General features: G+C 47.3%; 1 protein-coding gene across 1 annotated transcript in view; it reads right to left on the reverse strand.

Moving 5' to 3' along the window:
- The window catches only part of ARID1A (AT-rich interaction domain 1A), a 60,326-nt gene that overhangs the window by 43,686 nt on the left and 1,850 nt on the right, over positions 1 to 14,790 (reverse strand).

Below are 14,790 nucleotides of genomic sequence, written 5' to 3' on the forward strand. Positions count from 1 at the left end.
AATGGGCATACTTTACTGAAAAAAATCACAGAAATGCTTACTTCTTTTAGTTTTCCCCTCCCTTTTTTAAACTTGAGAACTTCGAGCTTCATTCATTTCCTCAGCATCACCAGGGAAGCGCACAGCCCACGACGGCACCGCTCAGCACGCAGCAGCTATCCTCCTCACCCATCCTCCAGGGCAGCACCCATTGCTTTGGGAAATGAGTGGTCAACAGGAGACCAAATCCAGCACCCCGAGGGGCACATGTAGGTTCCTGCAAGCACCAGGCTGGAAACAGCACCTAAATGCCCCATGCCACCCCCACAGCGACAGTCAGCTCTGCTTAGAGGTCCCTGCTTGTAGTCCCCCAACAGCACCCTACACCTACACGCCATGGGGCACGTGCCAGGAGCACCAAAACCCGACTTCTGGAACAGCACAGGACTGTTTTCAGGGTTACAAACACTCATCCCCCTTGGAAACTTCAGAGATAAATCCATTCTTACGTAATCTACAGAAAAATAAATCACCACCGCTCCCCAAAAGATTCGAGCACATTAACCGAGAGGCAGAAAGCTCACCTTATCATCAATGGCCAATGCAAATTCCCTCTTCGGTTGCTAAAATAACTGACCTCTGCTCAATAGTTTCAGTTCTACGAGTAGAGGGAGCCTCGTTTTCTTCTGATTTTTTTTCCAGCAGGTCAGAGTTCAACCAAATACTTTCTATTCCTCTAATCTGGTAACACAGACCTCAGAATAAGCTATAGAAATCAGAATTAGACCCAAAAGGAAAACATTTTCTAAACAACCTGCTTCTAACCAAGTTATTTGGAGCTCCTGTAGATTTAAAGCCAGCCCTGCTAAACGTTGCTCCTTTCTTTGCCTATAGATTTATTACACTCGATCCTCTGGGGAGATTTTCTGTAAATCCATTATACTAAGTCTTACCAGTGGAAACAAAGATGAATAAGTTTTCTCCAAACAGCTATACTGCGAGCTGTATCTTCCTGGCTAAACATAATTCAGTAATTACCCTATTAACGTTTCTCAGCAAGAGGCCAGTCCACACATCTCGGAGGACTTTCCTAAGCACCACTTTTACTAATACTCTTCAAATTGATTAAAACTGACCGGAGTTTTGCTTGCAGGATCTATTATTACAGAACGCTTTACTCCTCAAAAAAGCAAGTCAGAAGAAGATCTGGCCGGGAAATGAAATGAGAGCCCTGCATCAAACCCACCAGGAGCACAGCGTTCATGCCCAAGTACAAGAGGGGATCTGAGTTTCTTCCTTTTTTTTTTTTTTTTGGAAAGACAGAAGGAAGGTGCTAAGCATGCCCCTGCTTTAAACAAAGTGCATTTGTTGATCTCATTGATCTCATCTTTCCCTCCTAGGCCGACTTAAAGCCCTCCTTAACAAATTCAACAAATCCAGCTTATTGAGGCTCTGCATTTCAGTTTCTTTCTTCAGCCCGTCACTCTCTGACACATGGCCACACAGCTTATCACACCACATTATTTAGCTATCTCTTAGGACCCTCGATGCAATGTTTCAGCTGCTATCATATCTGAAGATGACATACAGCTGGTTTTCTGCAATCTTCAGGATCTACTCAAAGGCGGATGCGCGCTCACATTAACAAGACATTTTTTTAGACTTCTGTAGAGCCGTGGTGCAAAGGGACCTGAAGAAGATTTACACTATAAACAGCGAGGTGGGATAAACAGGGAGAGGGGGAAACTCTGCTTTGTTCTTATAGAAAGTTAGCACTCGCAGAGATGCCGTCATTACGTAGTATCCTTTTGCCAGCACGACACCAGTGACGGCCTGAACATCCACAGCGTATAAAGTAACACGAGGTCTGCACAGGAGCTCTGAACCGCAGCAAAGAGACGACCCGAAGTCAGCACAGCATCCCCTTCGCTGTCCCGGCTCATCCTCGCACTCCGCAGCAGCCGAACGACAGCGACGCGTTGTCTGCATCCGATGACTCGGCCGGGCAATCGGCTCCTTCTGCTCTCATCTCAACTCCTTTATCAGGCACTGAAGTGGAAGCAGGAGCTGACAGCTACCTCCACGGTTATTTTAACGTGGCAGGGGAATCTGACAAACCCTATTTGCTGAATTAAGTGCAGTCTAAATTAACGAAGAATCGGGATCCTTTTGCAACAGCTGGGGACTGGGGAAGTTTTCAGACATTTCACAGGTAGTTGGAGTCAGATTACCCCGTTTGCTATTTAGAGGGTCAGTGTAATTTCTAACACCTCCAGTTTTATTTTCATGCCTAAGTATAAACGGAAATTATTTCCTTCTATCCACAGAATTCGGTAACTGGCTGTCCCCAAACTCCAACTCGTTTTAGAAGCACGCTATTTACCCAACTCAGCCCACGATTTCCAAAGTGTCACTGTTGACTCCTCCCAAAATCTTCACCTCAGCTCTACGGGAGACGACCCCAAGAAACATGTGGTAGTTGTAACGAGGTGGTGTTCCTTTTAGGATGGAAAGAAACTTCCTTCCTGAATATTAAATCAGGCTTTAAGTTTAGCCAACCTCCTACGTCTGCTCTAATGAACTGGAAGCAAGTCAACAAAAAGACGGTTAAGTGTCTTATTACAGCGTTTTCATTCCAGGCCTACTTACACACTAGAAGGAGCAAGCAAGCTCTTGTTGTACCACAGAAACAGGACAAGGCCAAGAGCAAGCCATGAAAAAAGCAAGAGAAGGAAGGGCTGGGATGGAAGAGCAAAGTTACGCTAAGCATCACCCCGACTTAAGCAATCCGATTTCAATCCCGAAGAGTGCAGCTGGCTCCAGTTCACCAGCAAGATGCAAAATCTTTGCCCTAAGCACCAGGGAAAACCTGAAAGGCTCCAGAAGTTCTGTAAATCCATTCGGACAACTGAGACCTGTGGCAAACCCCAGTCACCCAGCTAATTCTCCGTAGCGCCCGTTTCCGTTCAAACGGGCAGCGCTGATCTCGGAGACAGATGTCTCTTGGTACTCAACTGCACGGACATTTGTCTTCCACAACTTGAGCCCTGAAGGAAGACCCAATGCAAAAGAGCTCGCTAGAGTTTATTTTCCGGAACAAAGTTAAATTTACCAATTCATTAAAACCCCTTTGCACACAGAAATCCGAGGGGGCCCAGCGCACGTTTAGGGGTCTGGTAAGGCACCTTCAGCACATCTTCCTAGTTCTTACCACGGACATGAATGACAAAACTTACACAAGCTCTAAAAAATAAAGCAGAAAGACATCACGTGAACTCTTCTGGAGGGGAATGAAGTTGGCTTCACACAGGCAGAAGACACCTACCATCACGCGGAGGGGTAGCAGGCTAGAAAAGGAGTCCGTGTATTATCAGCTTCTCCTGTTCCAAAGCAACAAAACTGGAAAGCTGCACACTGTCCAGAAAGAAGTTGTGGGTGAGTCTGTCTGGAGCTGGACCTTCATACACCATTTAGGGAGGGCAGGAGGAGGACACGGCTAAATTGCAGAACTAGAGATCCAGCCTGACTGTGCTACCTGACGCGGCTTTCATCATTTAAAGCTATGCCTTATTTATTCCCATTTTATGTATGGAAAACTGTGGCACTGCAGGTTTCTACCCACCTGTGTCTGTCTGAAAGCTCCATCTGTATTTGAATATTTCAACATTTTGCAAATCTGTTTCATTCCCCCTCCCCGCCCCCCCCGAATAAGGGGTGGCTGAACAGACTCCCACAAAATCCCACGGCCACCTACCACACGGGGTTGGTAAGGCTGAACCCCAGAGTTCAGGGCTCTGAAACCCCCCCCCAGGCGTCCAACGGTCCAAATTCTCCTACCACACACAGCACCAAGGTGGAGGAGGACGCAGCCATGCTCACGGTAAAAGCGAGGTGCAGCTGTCGGAGGCTACCTCATCTCAGCATGCAGAGCTCCATCTTGTCCAGAGCAGCTGCTTGCCTTAATAAGAGCTGCATGTCGGGGCCTGTAGTTTCTCCAAGCCACGTTTTAAGAAGCACATAGGCTATCCCTTGCTTCTGCAGAATAACTGAATTTGTTTAAAAGCATGTATAACGCGACATAAAGGAAGACGGTAATAATCCAAGTAATCTGAGGTTCGGAGCCCATCGACAGAAGGGATGATCTCGGTAAGTTAACCCACGACCAGTAAGGAAAATGCAGCAATCCTCCAGCCCGCCAGCCATCGTCGCCTTCAGAACTTAGAGTTTGAGCTCTCAGTTCAGCCATGGACATCGCTGCTGCTCCGAGACGGGCCAGCCCCTGGTCCCAGTGCTGGTGCAACCATCTGCTAATACCTCCAGGACCATCCCCAGGCACCGCAGCCACGGGCGAGCAGCTGATCCTTGCAGCACACCTCATCCTGCGCTAGCATTAGCCCCAGCATCATCTTGTTAGGAGCTACCTGGCACCCCTTAAGCTCTGTCCGTCCCTCCTGACCTCACCCCAATATTTTATAGGAAGGATCTGAAACGATGCAGGGTAGCAAGACTCCACTTTGCTAATAGGAACAAGAAAAAGTTACTTCCCTTCTTATTACAGCAGCTGACAAATTTGGATGCTATTTTTGTGGGCTTTATTGAGCCTTCTCTTATTTTAGCCTTAAAATTCAGCCTTCAAGACTCCACTTTGGTTCCACGGAACCAAAAATATTTGAAATTGCAGTAATGACAAGTTACCATCTGCATTCACCAAGGATGCACTCGGTAACTTCGTAGCAAACAACAACCAATCTCCAGTATTTATACCCAAATGATCTATTTGCATCCCGAAAGCAGAGCTGCTGTCATGTTGGTGAGAGGAGAGGAGGCTGGGGGAGATGAAAAGACTACGTAGGCAAGAAACGCGGAGCCGCAGCCAAGTCAGCTCCCAGACAGCAGCGAAGACACTGCGAGAGCCCTCGGCAAGCCAGCACTGTCACGATTCAGGTACCTTACACTCGTGCAAGCCCGGCACGAATCCCAGCCGTGCCGTGGCACAAGGTCACTGTTATTAAAAAAATAAATAAAATTTAAAAAAAAAAATCCACCAGCCCTATGCAGCCGATTGTAGTGGTTGGGAGGCCTGGGTCCATCACCCCACGCTCGCTTCTGTCCTTGGGCTTCTACGCTCCAAAAAACCCAGCTTCTTTTAAAGCTGAACGAACACCGTGGGGAGTTGCTGAGCGAGTTATAAAGAGCGTGCTGGCAGCTGGGGAGAAGATACAAAAATTCAGAGCTGTGCCAATGCCATGGGGGGAGGAGGAACAGCCAACGTTGCACAGTCTCTTCCCTGGTTTCAGGAACAGGTATAACAAGAAACTGCAAGACAACTCATATGAGAAAAGGAAGAGGAGGCATGACTGTACCTTGACAGCAGTGACAACTCCGAGCAGTTTATTGCCATGTGCAGAGCGATCAGATTTAAAGCTCCCATTAACACGCGTTCCCCATCCACTGCAGGCATCGCTGGTACTTTGACACGATGCACTTCCAATACTCCGCGCTCATCGTTAAAGCCAGTAAATCTACACCCTGAAGCTCAGCAGCAAATTATATCACGATCTCCTGATACAATATGCCTAATGAGTTATTCTCCTGAGCGCACGGACCGCAGATTTAGTGCCTTGCTCTGGAGAAGGGAAGGGAGGCGAGGGTTAAGGGCCGAACACAGTTGAAAGCCGACGAGGAACACTGGATTGCTCTGGGATATTTCATAGAACACTAATCACTTCATCTGATTTTAATTCCTGACACCAAATCAGCATATAGCTTTTCAAAGGAAATCTTGTCCTAGATTGCAAAGTAATCAATCACAATTAACGTGGAAGCAAGCTTTCGCAGCGCTGCCATGCCTCGTGAACCAAACAGGAAGGCCGACGGAAGCATCTCAGAAATATTTTTGAAGTAGAGGCAGGGGGGATAATCCAGGAGAGCTCTGTACGTCCACCAGTGGGTACTGGGAGACAAGCATCAGCCGGGTATTTTGCCTCTCCTCCCGAGCACTACCCAGACGAGTGCTTTTCAGACCATTTCTGTTAGGAACCCTCACCAGATCCAGCCTCAGCGCACTCCCTACCTGAAGTCGTTTCCCCCCCAAACACACCCCGTGCCAAGAGAGCCAAATTCTGCCCGGAGGCAACCAGAACCGACATTTCCAGTGAGATGATTTTTCAGAAAACCAACGAAGAAAACTGTTCTGGGTGCAACCCCATGCCCAGAGAGAAAGTGTGATCCAGCAGTTACGGTGTGGGGGCAAGGAAAGCCCCTCTGAGGGGCAGAGAACGACACTTCCTAGCCTCACTGGTATATCACAATGAAATGAAAGACCAGGAGATGTTTAAATGCTACCACAACACCGTCCAATTATCCCCACGCAATTTAAAGAAAAAAAGCCCAACTGTGTTAAAAGCAGTTGTCCTGGATCCTTTTCAGGGGCTCCGAAGCACTGCGATTACAAGCCCCTTACACAACAGTGACCAAATGAGTTTGTTTAAATAAAAAATAAAGAAAGAAAAGCCCCACACACAGCTTCCCCCAGCCCCAAGGGCAGGACTCCAGGGCTCCTCACACCGCGTGCAGCTAAAGCACAACCAAAAGGCCGTTTCGGGAACACGTGACAGCGCTCCGTGAACTGGCCTTGAATGTGAAACTTTTTCCGGGGTGAGCAATGCCAGCTACAAAGTCAGATCCTTAACTCAGAGAGAAAAAGAAATCAAGCTGCAACTAAAGCCAGCACTTCTACCATCTCAATGGATCTTCTGCATAGAGGTAAAAGCTTTTCTTCAAACCATTTCACAAGGAGTATGTTTGAGGAAAGACCACCTCTCGTCTAGCACCAGTTTAATTATTTACATGCAGTTAATGAATACCAGATTCTCCTCCTAAACTTGTACAGGGTGCATAGTCCTGCAGGCACTTGGACTTTAAATCCATCATCAAACTGTTAAGAACGAAACTCAAAACAAGACCAGAGAAGAATCCCATCCAGAAAAGTACAGAGCGAGCCTGTTGGGCTCTGGGACCCCGGAAGGGGTTCGGGTGGTAAAAGCAGGACAGTCCCATCCTTGCGGCGCAGTCCCCAGCGAGCACAGTAATCTGGAAATAAAGGGAGACATTTTGCAATTTAACTAGAAGCTTTTCCTCGAGGAACTGGGGGACGGGGGGGAAAAGTCACACGTTTGTAGGCTGGTTATCATGTAACTTTTGCCTCCGATCCGGATACCTAAACAGACTAGAACAAGCAGGGATATTCAGTTAAGATGACTTGAGTGAGATTGTTTTTCTCATGTCCAATGCCAAGGAGAGCAAAGCACCGAGACAGACTGAGGAACCTGCATCGCCTTCGTCGCCGTGTCTGCCCTGTGCTTAGGTAGCGCTGGTCCTGCCCTGGAGCAGAACAAGCCAGATGACCTTCTGAATCCTGATCCAGCCCTCTGCTCTGTGAGAAAACCATCGTCACCCACAAAGACAACAAAAGCAACGAAAAAAATGAAAAACATCAAAACTGGTGCCCTGAACCCAAAACAGAACGGCCGTTTTCAGCAGGTACCCTGCCTCTTCTGCTTCTCAGACCGCATCCACCGCTCGGACACGGGCAGCGCTAAGCACAAACCCCATGGCCGGCAATCCGAGCGCGTCCCAAATCACAGCGGGTCTCCCACCGCCACGTCTGGAGGTGTAGCTGCAGCTGTGGCCTGAGCTCAGGTTTTAAAGCATTCCTGCTCGGTTATTCACAGGCAGGCTGCCAGAGCAGTGCTGACATCAGAGGGGAAATGGTAATTTTCAGGGTTTCTCTTAGTCAAACCTGAATGAAATCTCACAAGTGAGAGCATGTGGGGGGGGGGAAGTACTTGTTTAACCCAGTAATTCTCCCCAGGGGAAATTCCAGAGTCCTCCAAACTTCAAGAATTTCTCTTTGAGAAGAGTCACAGAATCTCTCAGGACGGAAAGTCACGGCTACCTTAGGCCATGGTCTGACATCAGCGACTGGCTGCTGCCACCGAAACACTCTCTCCTCCCAGTCACATGCCAGAAAAAAAATGTGAAAGTGTTGCTCGGTCCCCTCTGGTTTGTCACAGGGCCAAAAACACCCGTGCTGACACAAAACACGGGGCCAGCCCACAGCAGAACAAGCAGCTGAGGTCTGCTCCGCACCGAGGGGACACTGCCTGCGTCGGGGCCTCCTGCAGCTTCTCCAAAAACTACTCCTGCGTCTAAAACGCAGCTTCTTGGGACTGTTCAGGCATATTATTAATGACCCAAGAGCAACAGGAAGTTACTCAAGCTTTAAAAAAAAAAGGAAAAAAAATGGGAAAAAAAACGTTAGTAGCAATTTAATACGTCCTTGGAAGAGCTTCAATTGCTATAGGTAACTTAAAGGAACGGTGACGTGCTGGTTATCGCACGAAATGCCAGTAACGGTAATGGAGCGGTAGCTTTTCAGGGTTATTCACCCAAACTGATTTTTCATGGAAATTTCACAGGAATTAGCACGCACGCTCTCCACCACCTCACTCCCCCATAAAGAAATTTCTTTACCATGAGTGTTTACAGAACAAAACGATCCCTTTCTTGACTTGCTCCTACCCACTTGTCCCCTTTTTCACCCTCAAAATAAGGAGAAAGAAGATTAGAAATTAGATTCTAGCTACAGCTATCATTTTACCCTGAACATACAAAACATTATTTGCTGTGAAATTCAGAAGTAGCTTTTATTGAGTTTACCTGTCATTATGTAGTATCCTTTACATTTCACTATGGAAAGCCCAGGCCTGCATTGTGTAAATACTTACTGAGCTGTGACTGCAACTCAGAAATATTCCAGGAAGAACACCAAGGCAAACACGGTAATGCTCTTCTTGACATACTCCAAAAAAGACTCAAAAACGCTCAAGTTGCATGACTGAACTGCTGAGTTATATACTGAGTGCAGGTGCACAGAGGAGTAAGAACTGGGAACCCCTCCCTCATCCATATGTTAATACGTTTTATCACATTTGATTAAGACGCTACAGGAACTGGTAAAATATGTACATGAGCTCAGTCCTGAGAGAAGCAGCTCCTCCTGTTCCAGCCCTGCTTCTTTCACTCTACGAGCCTCTGAGGACAGGCTTAGGTGCTGCTTCTTTAAGCGTGGAACTCCATTAAAAGAGTCTTAAGGATGCATTCAGCTCAAGCCACGCGCTGGGGGAGGAAAGATGGTCTCACACTCAGAGCACAGGATGAGCCTCACAAGACCCATATTGCATCCTCAGCCCTGTCCCAGCCTCCGTGCCTCACCTTGGCAACTTCCCCCATCAACGTCTCGGCTGCTTCCACTGAAAAACAGTCACTGGAAGAACGCGAGAGCTTACGTTCCTCCTCTACATACCAGGGCAAAACAAACGACTGCCTGAAACCTACGGTTTCCGCGGAATTTCGGCCTCAAGAAGAATAAGCGTACACTCAACCCAGCAGAGATGACATTTAACTTATGATTGGAATTTTACTGGAATCGGTTTATAAATACAGCACGGTCTTCCTGAGCCTGCAGAAAACACGCGCGGCCTCTCGTTAGGTGACCAACTTCTCCGCTTTTCCAGCCGCTAAAACGAAAAACAGAAAGTCATCATCAGCCTCCCTAATGTCACCCCGGAACAGGTGGACAGCAGGGACCCAGACGGAACACGTCAGTTTTGGTCCAGCGTGCCAAAGAAAACTGCTTTTTTTTCCCTCCAATCCCACCTGTCACTCACTTCAGGCCGGAGATTTATCGCTTTGGCTAACAGACACCCAGTATAGTTTTACCAGTGCACGTGCGTAACCTCCCAATAAATTACAGGCTGAACTTCTGGAAATCAGTTCATGGCAGAAGAAAAAAAATGAACTTCTGCAGGATTTCTCCCCGATAACCCTTCATTTTTACTACCAGGAAGAAAGGGAAGATACTATTTTGCATCCTTATTGCTGCTTTATGGACCCTTCCAGAAAGGAAAGCAAGTGCCCCTAACAGCAGCGTTAATACCGACCAGCTTATCTTCTTCATTCTCCCTTGCACTTACGCCTGCCTTCGGTTTCTGCTTTGCTGCTGCCCGAGAGTTTCAAACATTCTTGGCAGGAATTGGGCAACGGCATGCTGATGAGCTCTTCCCCAGAGCAATCCATCACCCAGGAGTTGCAATTCAAAAAAAAAAAAAAAGAAATCAAACTGACTAGACAAAGAATTTCAAATCCACCCGGTAAAAACTGGAAAGGGCATCTTTCTCTAGCGCTTTAATTACAGGAGATCACGGGTTCAGATTCGTAGGGTAAAAACTGGATTTCCAAGTTGGTGGCGTTCCTCTGGAAAGAGTAGAAAGAAAAACGGTGGAAAAGTCGCTTATGAGGTAACAGTACGATAAAATGAACAGCTGCACTATTTAGCCTAATTTTAGACTCCAGTTTCTCTCTGAAGGAAAGCTGCTGTGTTGTGTTTTGTTTTTTGAATAGGGTCTTCATGTTAAAACTTCTAAGATAATATCCATTAACCAGTGTTCTCAGATTCTACAGGCTAAAAAAATGATGAACACAGAAAATTCAGGGGACCAGTAAGAGGATATGTAACAGCATTCGAATCGCATGCTTCCCCCCCAATTTCTAGCATCACCTAAGAACGGGGGAGAGGTTCTGTGTATCGGCTGAGCAGTCACATCGGGAAAGAGAAGTTTTAGCAGGTAGAACAACTCGAACTGGACTGATAGTTTTAGGAAACGGGCAGGCGTTCTCACCAAAAAAGTGACCCAAAAGTCAAATGAGCAACCTTCCAAAGGCACGTCTCTGTCTTGCAACCACCAACGTGATTACAAGAGGCACCAGATGTAGAAACCCTCCCCTAGTACAGCCAATAAATAAGGATTGACAGAACATTTAATTTATACTTAGTAAAAGGCAGGTGCCAAGCATTACTAACCCCGTTTCACTGAGGGGAAAAAATAAAAAAGGACGGCACAATCACGTTTGTCCCAGGTTTCCTAGTAAACTAGCGGGGCTAAGGGCAGGAAAACTAAGCTCCAGTTGAGCATCAGAACTGATGGGTAGTGTCCCGTGTCCTAGCTCACGGCTATCCCGCCTGGAAGCTCCAGTCACCATAAAACCAAGCATCAGGACGATGGTATTTCAGAAATCAAGGTGTTTAACAGAACAGGGCAACAACGCCTGGTCTACCTCAGGCTACTCTAAAAAGTAAGCCCGTGAGATCTTCAGTGTCCACATCAGAATTAACGAGATTGATTCTTACAACCTAATTCAACCCCCACATTTTTCTACTTTTTTTTTTAAAGCAGAGAAAATCTGAAGTCGCCCATTCAGAGGTGAGCCCTACACCAGAAGAAGACGTAGCAGCCCCGTTTTCATGGGAAAGATCTCGTGTGTACTGCACCTCGCAAGCAATTCGAGGCCTCCTAACATTACAATGCTAAGCAAGGAAAAACCCCGCGCTCCAAGCCAAGAGGAGCCAGGTCTCAATTGCAGATTCCAAGATATCACAGCTCATTGGCAGCACAGAGCCATTTGGTGCCAATTTAGTTTAAAAAACATATTTTCAACAACATTTTTCATGCCTCGCTTACCACTAAAGTTGAGATCTAAGTCAACAAAACATAACTATTGTATGGCAGCGGGCCCAAGAGCATTTTCTTTATTAGCATAAGATTTTTAAACTGACTTCACTGAACTCACAAGAGCGGCCTGGAGACGGCAGCGCACCTACGGGGAGGTTATCCAAGGCGTCGGTGTTTAATGCGATCCAAACACATCTCCCGTCACAGGAGATGTCGTTTGCCATAGCAAAAGCGCGTGCCACGAGCAATGCCCACCTCTTACAGGGAGGGAAGCGCTTTCTCTTGAGCGGTTTCCTTTAAGTCCCAGGACGCTGGGAGAGCCAGCCTGTTATTAAGAACGGCTACACGCTCTGAGGGGAAGTGGAAACAAATGCACGACAGAGCTGTTAGTAAAATGGAAAAACTGAAAACTAAGATCCCAGGCCTGGTTTCTTACGAGTCATTGCCACAGAAAACCACAGATTTCTCACCCCCCTCTCCATAGGAGCAGGCATTCTCATCTCTTGACCCTACTCCACATTTCCCAGCTGTAAAGGTCAGCTAAAGAGACGCAAAGCCCCTGTACCTCCATCCCAGGCCCTAACACAGAGCACACCTATCTTATGGGGGCTCTGGGAAGAACCGTGCTCCTGCGGCCAGCCGGCGAGCAAAGGACCGTGAGGGCTACAGACCATCTCTATCAAGTGATTATGCTCTTAGTTTATTACAGGAAACGTTCCACCAAAACAACTTTCACGCCAGAAATTCCTTCGTCTTTCTTGATGAGCGGTGTGATGAAACTCCCCGTATGGCATCATTCATAAATCCTACCACGTGTGGAGAATTAAAGGCACTTCTCCTCGCTGCGCAGGACGGCTTCCCAGCCCCCAAACCTCACGTTAACTATCCCAAAGAACCCTGAACGGAGGAGCCCCATGCCCTTCCCACATCACCTTCTCCAGGCCCGCACCAAGAGACGCCTCTCTTTGTAGTGCGGGGTCGGATGAATTACATTCGCCTCTCGCTCCCCTACAGTTCCTCAGAAGGTAGGGGTAAGTACCCCCTCTGTTCTCCGCTGCACAACACAAAGGAAAGACACGAGCTTTAAATCCTTCCAACTGAGGGGAATTTAACAGGCCACACACCTGAAGGAGGCTGTTATTCGGAATGAAGTATTGTCATTATTAATTAACCGTTTCTTGTGAGCAGCTCAGAAGACAGGTGGAAGCTTTTTGCATCCTGCTAGATGAAAGGCCTTTTTCCTTTTTACAGGAGAAAAAAGGAATTGTCAGTCTGCGGCCACTAATCCTTCATGCAAAAAGGATTTGGGGGGGGGGGGGGGTTGGCTTTCAGGGTGGGAGAGTTGTTGGTTTACTTTTTGTACACTATTTGTACGATCTGAAGTTAAACTAATCCTCAGAACAGCTATTCATTAATAATTCCAATTAATGAGACTAGTTATTCAGATACTGATACAGGATGCATCGACAGCTCCCAGAATCAAGTCAATTTCACTTTCCGGGACAAAAACGCAATCCAAAGACATCTCCCATTGTACCAGAACAGACAGAAGTGCGCTTTTGTCCGATGCACAGCCTACTAAAACCCCTGCTTGAAAAGTTCAGACATCATATTTCAGCAGACATTTTACCTAGATTTAGATTTGTCAGGATACAGAAAGTCCCTTCAAATAACCACCCTAGCATCCGTGACATCTGTCCGAGGCTCCTCTCTGCCTGCATCCCAGGTTTGCACGAACGTATTCCCGAGGCCCTGAAATCTCCGCTCAGCACAGCCGAAAGCTCACCACCAGCTGCCATCGGGCAGCTCGATGACCACAGAGATAAGATCCACTCTCCCAGACAGCACCGTTCAGCCCGAGAGAAAAGGCGGGTAAGTAACTCAAGATGCTGAAGGAGGCTGCCTTCAGCAATCAAGGAACAAAAATTAAGCAGTTTTCAGACTGACACCAGAGAAGTGCCGAGCAAGAAGGGAAACCCTGGAGGCTGCATGTCACGCTACGTGGTACCAAGTGTCTCTGACCCAGGGCCTGGAGTTAGAGAAAAGTGCACAGAGAGAAAGGGGAAGTCTGTCAGTCCTGCGTGAGGCCACGACAGGCCTTGGGGATGCACGTTTAAACACAGAAAGCAACCTCTTTTTAATCACAGTTTCCAGATACTAGGTACCAGCATCTCCTCTCCCTGTATCTATAATACCTGACATTTATACTGTACTGCTTTCTCTTCTGTACTTTTTCTGGCCCTCCGAATTTCCAGCAAGCCGGTAATTCTACGCATACAGCAATAATTTTAATTTTCAGGCTTGTTTTTCCTATTTGTATTCCTTTGCAAAGCAAGCAGTTGCAACGCTGTTGAGCCTGACCACAGCAAGGACCTGCATGTCCACGATATCGCCCCTTAAATGAAAGGGAGGGACAGGCGCTGTCAGTGCTTAGTCAAAGAAAGTCAAAATGTGCCCCGATACGTACGGTTAGACCCCTCGGCCTGTCCTGTGTTAAACCTCCCGACTGAATGTGAATTGGTAATTGACCATTTCCAGCGCTTCCCCCACAAGTTTGGTTCTGATTGCTTTGTTGGGCGTGTTTTTCTTTTTTTGTCCATTTTTTTTTTCTTTATTAAGGCTGCGATATACCCCCAGAAACCCCCAGATCTCTATCTCAAAGAACCCTAACAGCCCCAGTTTTGAAAAGGGCCAAAATTAGCCAAGAACAAAACGCATCCTCAGACCCATCAAAGAAATCATTTATACCAAAGGGAAAGTCACATAACCAAAATAAACAGCAAGCCCATTGTGCAGAGAAGCCCTGCCACTGTTCTGACAACACAGACTCTATTCCAGGCCGCATAAAACATCGCAAGCAAAATAAACCCAAGGTACAAACAAAATGCCATCGCCTCCTCTTTTGTCTCAGGCACAATGCAACAAGGGCAGGCTGGCCGGGGCTCCCGCGGATGCGGGGCTGCCACCGAACCTCCTCAAGGTCACGGCCAATTTCGGCTGGGGGGGAGGAAGACGAGGACGAGGAGGCAGCGGGCGGCAGGGCCGCTTTGGGTCCGGGCTGGCAGAAAAGCCGAGTGTAAAAGTTTATGAGCTCATCAGGATTGTTGTACCATTACATCAGAGGCAATTATAAATGGCCAAGAGCAGGAGATGGGGAGCCAATCAGATCACAGATAGGATGTCAACCTAAGACCAACTGTCTCCTGGCTTTGACAGAAGGATTTTACCTCCATAATTC

Source organism: Oxyura jamaicensis, chromosome 23, assembly GCF_011077185.1.
Source record: "Oxyura jamaicensis isolate SHBP4307 breed ruddy duck chromosome 23, BPBGC_Ojam_1.0, whole genome shotgun sequence".
In the NCBI taxonomy this organism is placed as follows: Eukaryota; Metazoa; Chordata; class Aves; order Anseriformes; family Anatidae; genus Oxyura; species Oxyura jamaicensis.